The sequence below is a fragment of the Cygnus atratus genome, chromosome 5 (genome assembly GCF_013377495.2).
Source record: "Cygnus atratus isolate AKBS03 ecotype Queensland, Australia chromosome 5, CAtr_DNAZoo_HiC_assembly, whole genome shotgun sequence".
NCBI lineage: Eukaryota > Metazoa > Chordata > Aves > Anseriformes > Anatidae > Cygnus > Cygnus atratus.
Genome location: NC_066366.1, coordinates 557,798 through 563,920, shown reverse-complemented (window position 1 = coordinate 563,920; position 6,123 = coordinate 557,798). Strand labels below are relative to the sequence as shown.

The window sequence follows — 6,123 nt, the reverse complement described above, 5'->3', positions numbered from 1 at the left end:
CATGCTGTGTCCACATCGATTTGGATTGTGATGTGTACAAAGCTCTCCTGCTCTCCCCCTGCTCAGGGCTCTGATGGGCCCAGGGGTGCCACAGGTGGCCGTCTGGCACAGGCCTGCCTTGCCAGGGACTGGCAGGGGTTTGGCCGTGCGGGACTCTGCAGTCGTGGCCGTGCGTGGGAGCCCCCCACCCACAGGGGCCCAGAGCACGGCCAGCTCCCGCGGCTCATCGCAGGCCCTTATTGCAACACCCCACTGCAACTCTGCTGCAGAGCACTGAGCCCCCCGTTGCGGCCCCACTGCTGAACACTGGAAACCCCGCTGCAGCCGTTAAAGAGCACCGCACGCGCCATCGCTCAACGTTGCACACCCCCTGCCAACCCAGTGCGCGGCGCGGTAACCCCCACCGCGCAGGCCTGCGGCCCCCGGCCCGGCCGCTACCGCACCCCCCCCGCCGCGGGCTCCCCTATGAGGTCAGCGCGGCGCGGAGGCCCCGCCCGCCGTCCCGCCCGCCCGCCCGCGGTCGCAGGGGGCGGCGGGCCGCGCTCCGCCCCGCGGCCGCCCCGCTCCCGCGTTCATTTCATTCCTCCCCTCATTCCGCGCATTCCTCGCATCGCTGGCGCCGCGCAGCCCGGCCGGGAGCCCGGCCCGCCCCGCCGCCGGCCGGGCAGCAACTCATCCTCCGAGGGCTCCGTCCGCCGGCCTGCGGCAAGCTCCCGGCGCGGTATAAATAGTTGGGCGGCCGATTAAAAATAGGCGCGGGGCCGTAAATAGCTGGGGCGGCCCGGGGGCGGCGGGCGAAGTTTGCCGTCAGAGTGCGGAGCGCTGGCGGTGCGCGGAGGGGGGGCCGCAGCGCGGAGGTAAGAGGCGGCCGCGGGCGCGCACGACGGCGCTTTGTGTGGCGGGGAGGGGAGCCGGGGGCCGGTCCCGGCAGGGGTCGGCCCGAGAGGCCGGCGCCCCCGCAGGTGCCGGGGCCGGCGGGCGAGGGGCCGCGGCGGGGGGAGAAGTTGTTCGGCGGAGTTCCTGCCGCCGCGGGGCCGCGGCCGGAGCCGCAACAGGCGGCCGCTGCCCGCCCCGCGCCGCTCCGCTCCCCCTCGCTGCCGCTGCTCGCACTTAGTTGCCTGAGTCACTGCGCTGCAGCCGGGCGCGCACACACTGGCGCGCACACACTCACACGCGCACTCCTCACGCCCGCCCGCACTCCCTCACACACGCGCGCACACGCACCGAGCCCTGGCGTTTTTCACATTTTTGCCACGGGGAAGCGCGAAGTTGGGAGCAGCCCCAGGCTCGCCGGAGCCGCTCGCAGCCCCGCGGAGCCATCCCTCGGCGGTGCGCGCTGCCGAGCGGCCCGGCCTGCCTGCGCCCCGCGCCCGGCGCTGCCCCGGGCTCCGCTTTCCTCCCCCTCTCTCGTTTCCCGCTGAAAGATGAAGGAAGGAATGTCCTTTTTCGCTGCTTCTTCTCCTTCTCCAGAGCTGCTGCTGCTGCTGGTGGTTAATTGCACATTGAAGTGGAAAATTTTCGGGAGTCACCAGAAACACTGTATCCAAAAAAGACAAAGTCGCAGTTACACCACCACCGAAGAGATTGTCCGTGGAAAACTTCCATTCGGTAGGAACTGTAGGTTTTTTTCTTTTTCCCTAGCGTTTTACAGAGATCTAATCTACAGATGTCCACAGTGCTGATGCGGAGGGCCGGTGGCAGCCTTTGTTCACAGAAGGAGCGGTTTCAAAGGAAGTACACTTTCAAGGGGGAGGGAAAAAGTTAGGGCAGCTTTTGTAGCAAAAATTAAACAATACAGTCCCCTCCAAACAGCTGAGCAAAAACGACTAAAAGAAATAAAACGAGAGAGAAAACCTCTCTGTTCTCACCAAGTAGAAAAGTTTGTGCTCCTGCCTCAGTTAGGCATAATCCTAGTCATGATTTTTCTCCTCTTGAAATCTGTTTTAAGTTGAACGGTGTTACAGTATAAAAATATTTATGAAACAATGAAATGCCAGCCACCCATGCTTCTCGGGAGAGTTGTTAACTTATTAGAAACAAGTGCCTGCCTTTGATATGGAGAAATGAAAAGTGACCTCCAGAAGTGCTGGAAAGTTAGGGAATAGTTCTGCTCTGCATTTCCTGAACGTAAATGGCTCCCAATATTTTTTAACTGTTCATTGTCAAACACTATCTGGGAAAGAAAGGCCAAGAAATGTCAGGTTGTACTGGCATTTTCTGACGTAAAACGTTATATATATAAGAAACGTAAGCCGAATTGGCAGAGCCTCAGGGAAAAAATGTAGCTATATGGCTGTATTCCTGTCTAACAGAAGCCTGTTTGCTTTCCCTCAATGCTGATAAAGTTTGGAAACATGGTATTGCTAGTTAGCGGTTTTCCAGAGATATCTAAACTAGATCATGGCAAAGTTGGGAGCCGTACGATTAAAATCCTGTTTTCTCTAGCCGAATGTTCAATTATTATGCAGCACATCTAATATGGAAATCTCTGTGGGAATGCCTCTTATGGGAAAATTCATATAAATAACAAAGTGCTACCTGCAGTTGAATATGAAAACAAAAGTGATTATAATTACATTAGGACTTAATTTAAAATTATGTAGGATTCTTCGTATAACCCTAGAGTGGGAATGTGTGTCTGTAACATATGATGTATTCTGTCTCTATAAATAGTTGGGAAATACCATTACAGGGATATTAGATTGTAGATGGTAAGATGGTGCTATCAAAAATGACATAGACCTGTGTATTAAATTACTTCTCGGGGAGCAGAGGGGAGCTTGCATGTTTGTGTGTGAGTGTATCTGTATATATGTGCACGTACTTTATTTGGGAATAGAAAGGCAGGGATTAATCCAGTGAATGTTCTTAAATCATGAAACTGAAGGTTTTATAAGTGGGTCACATTTTAAACTCGTGACTTTTTAAAATCAACTTTTAGAAATATTTTTGATTAAAAGCAAACTTTTTTGAGATGTATTTATTTTTTATATTGGTGCTAAAACATGTCTTTTCACATTGCACTGATTTTTACTTGGGTCATGATGTGTTTTCTGTACCAGTAGGATAAACCTACAGCAAAGAAATGCAGGATTTTATCAGTTGACCAAGCAGAAATTTTGGATGCGAATGACTTATTTCAGTTTTTCTTCTTAGTAATCTAAAAATACCTTTGGAAAATACTTTATTGCTAAACATGTGCTAGGTGTATTTTGAGCATCAATTTTACATAGGCTGCTTTGGTGAAGTAAATATCATTAGCTTCTGTACCCAGGTGAGTGTAGCAACAGCTCTTGAGATTTGAATTACGGTTTTATATTCTGTACAGTTTCGTAGTGCTGAGTGGGGGATGTATGCGAGCAGTGAAGCAGAGGAAAAATTTTGATTTGACATGAGTCTTAGTAGAGACAGACTCTGCTTAAAGGAGTTTAATTAAACAGATAAAAAAGAACAACAGAAACTTAATTAGGAACTAGACCCGCCGTGAGTTTCCAGCTGAGAAATGATAGTGTATTGTTATGTGTGGAGACCTGTGAGCATGTGTGTAACATGTTTAGTGTAATTTGTAACTATCGTTTTTTTTGTTGTTGTTGTTGCTGGATGGTGTAGTGGTTTTGTATATTGCTGAAGTGGTTTTTAGGCTTTGTTTGTCCATGCCTGAAAAAGTTAAGCTCAGTTAAGTCACATGCAGAGGAATAAAGAATTCTTCCTTCTTCCTTTTTAAACTAACCTTGTAGATAATACTGTAAGCAAACTTTAAAGATACAGTAGATCTAGTGTAATAAAGACTTCTTGAGCTACAGAGAAATTCTGGCATATTTTACTTTATAAAAAGTGAAAGGTAAAAACATGTAGTTGTGTATCATGGCATAGCTGTCAGTTTGCAATCCATATAGTATGATGGTTACACTGTTGGAAGAATTTTCGTAGAAGTAATCTGACTTTATTGGAAGGTGCCTAAGATTCTTTCCAAAACTGAAGATCTTCTGTACAGTTCTGGATGTTTATCTGTGAGATTATCTTCAAACATCGCATTTTGGATGCATGGTTTCTGACTGCATATACACACATGCATATCACTTTTTTTTAATCTATTATTTTTTCTTGAAGTTAATATTTATTTTATCTTCCCATATACTGATGGTTTAAAAACTCACCTTGTCTTTCTGAAATGATTTCACTTAAGAAGAAAAGATTTGCTAGATCCAATCCTCAGTTTAAAGTGACTAGGATGACTCATATGAATAAACATTGCTGGATCAAATACTAAGGTATTTACAGCATATGCTTTATATATATGTTTAGTACGACATTTGGTGCCCAAAGAAGTATGTGGGTACTATTCTGCATCTTTGATTATAAAGAATATTATATTTGATATGCATGCTTTTTCAAATTTTTGTAAGTGGACTTCCTTTCTGCTTTGCTTATGATCTAGCTAAAACTTGGAGGCAAATTTCTATTAAAAGTTGATCGCTCATTCCAGTTTTGGGCTCTTATTCTGACTGCTGACTGCTTTTTTCTAAATATGTTGTAGGTTCAGGTTAATTCCATTGACTTCATAGAGTGTTTCTGTATGAAGTTGGCTGCAATGAGGGTGCATATTGGCCCCTTAAACATGATTTTGAAATCTTAATCCCTCATCAGAGTGACCTGGTTTAGCCATGAGAGAAATAGTAGCTACTTATTTCTGGGATTTGAGATTTAATTACCTGTTTTGTCACCGTGAAGCACCTTGCCATTAGTGCTTGCCTCAGGTAGGAATGCTTTATATTCCTAAATTACACTCATTTACTAATTAAAAAAAATAAAATTGAGTCTCAACAAAATCTTAGAACCTACAAGAGGTAAATCATCTCTCTGAAAGAAACTGCTGTTAGAGGTTTTGTGGCAGTTTATACGAGTACTGTATAATTTAAATTGTATCCTGTGATATATGAACGGATTAATGGCATTATTTATTATAAAGCCAGCTGGCTCTAAGCTGCCACCCTGAAGACACATTTTTAGAAGAAAAATCTCTGCAATAAATTTCCACTTTATGACCATATCTTGCTCTCTGTTCTTGCACAAAACTCCTTTTGATTTTTGCAAGTGGAACAAGGATGGAATAATATTTCCTGGAATAATTTTGTGTTTGGTTTTAAAGATCACTCATTTCCAAAACATAAGCTAGTGAAAAGTTGCAGACTTAAATCCTTTGAAGCACTGACTCCAAATCTGCTTAGATTTGTCACATAAAATTCAATTAGGACTTTTCTAATTTAATAGCCCAAACCTCTTGGTTTTTTGTTTGAAAACCTGATGCTGTCGTGAGTTTTGTCTTATTGCTGGTACAGCCAAAATCCCTCTCTCTGTTGATGCGGATTCAGCAACTTTTATGCTGTATCTGGTTAGTAAAGTTCCAACTGAATTATATTAATTTTAAAACACAGGGAATGAGAGAGTGGAGGGGAGAGAAAGGAGGTAACAAGCCAGTGTCAAAACCTGGTTCTGAACAACTAATTTGACTCATTTTGCACAGGAAGCCTATGAATGTCTCAGAAAGCAACCCGTCATGTGCTACATGCCCTTATTTGTTAGATGAATTTTTGTACAAGCATCAAGAATGCGATGAAAATCCGCAGAGTGTGTAAAGGGTTTATAGATGCTTGCCTGGTTGGTGCAGGGCTGCAGTCCCATTTCCCAGTCTCCAGCTTGTGTCTGGGTTCCTTGGAGGAAGCCCATTTTAATTTGGCGCCTGTCCAGTAGAAGGTATCACCTACAACTTTTTCTTCTTTGTCTTCTAGTAACTGTTTACTTGAACAGCGTGATTACTCCCTCTGCATCCCGTTGTACCTTTCTAAATGGCCTTCTTAGATTTCTAGCTTGTATTAGTTCTTCAGCGAACTTTTGAATCAGCCTGTGCAGCAGCAGAAGCATATGAGCACAAAATGCAAGTTTATTTGTTAGCAGGTCAGAAGGTAGAATGTGAAATCACAGTGTGCTGGAAGGGGGAAAGGAAGGCAAGTTTAGGATTATGTGTAAAACTATTAAAATGCTATTGACTGGGAATCTAAAACAATGACGAGTGCTGTTGTTTTTACAGATACGTAAACTGAAAAACTGCTGCTAATGATGGGA

The 6,123-nt window shown here is 45.4% G+C and overlaps 1 protein-coding gene across 11 annotated transcripts in view; it reads left to right on the top strand.

Moving 5' to 3' along the window:
• The first annotated feature begins 597 nt into the window (after positions 1-597).
• TEAD1 (TEA domain transcription factor 1) overlaps positions 598-6,123 on the top strand; it is a 168,425-nt gene continuing 162,899 nt past the window's right edge. For 8 of the 11 annotated variants that reach the window (XM_035550317.2, XM_035550314.2, XM_035550312.2 and 5 more), the window contains exons 1-2: positions 598-857; positions 1,471-1,608. The gene's annotated coding sequence lies outside the window, so the exon portion shown is untranslated. Of the gene's footprint in view, positions 858-1,470; positions 1,618-6,123 lie in introns of all 11 variants that reach the window. The other 3 variants (XM_035550315.2, XM_035550306.2, XM_035550309.2) reach the window with 1 other exon arrangement.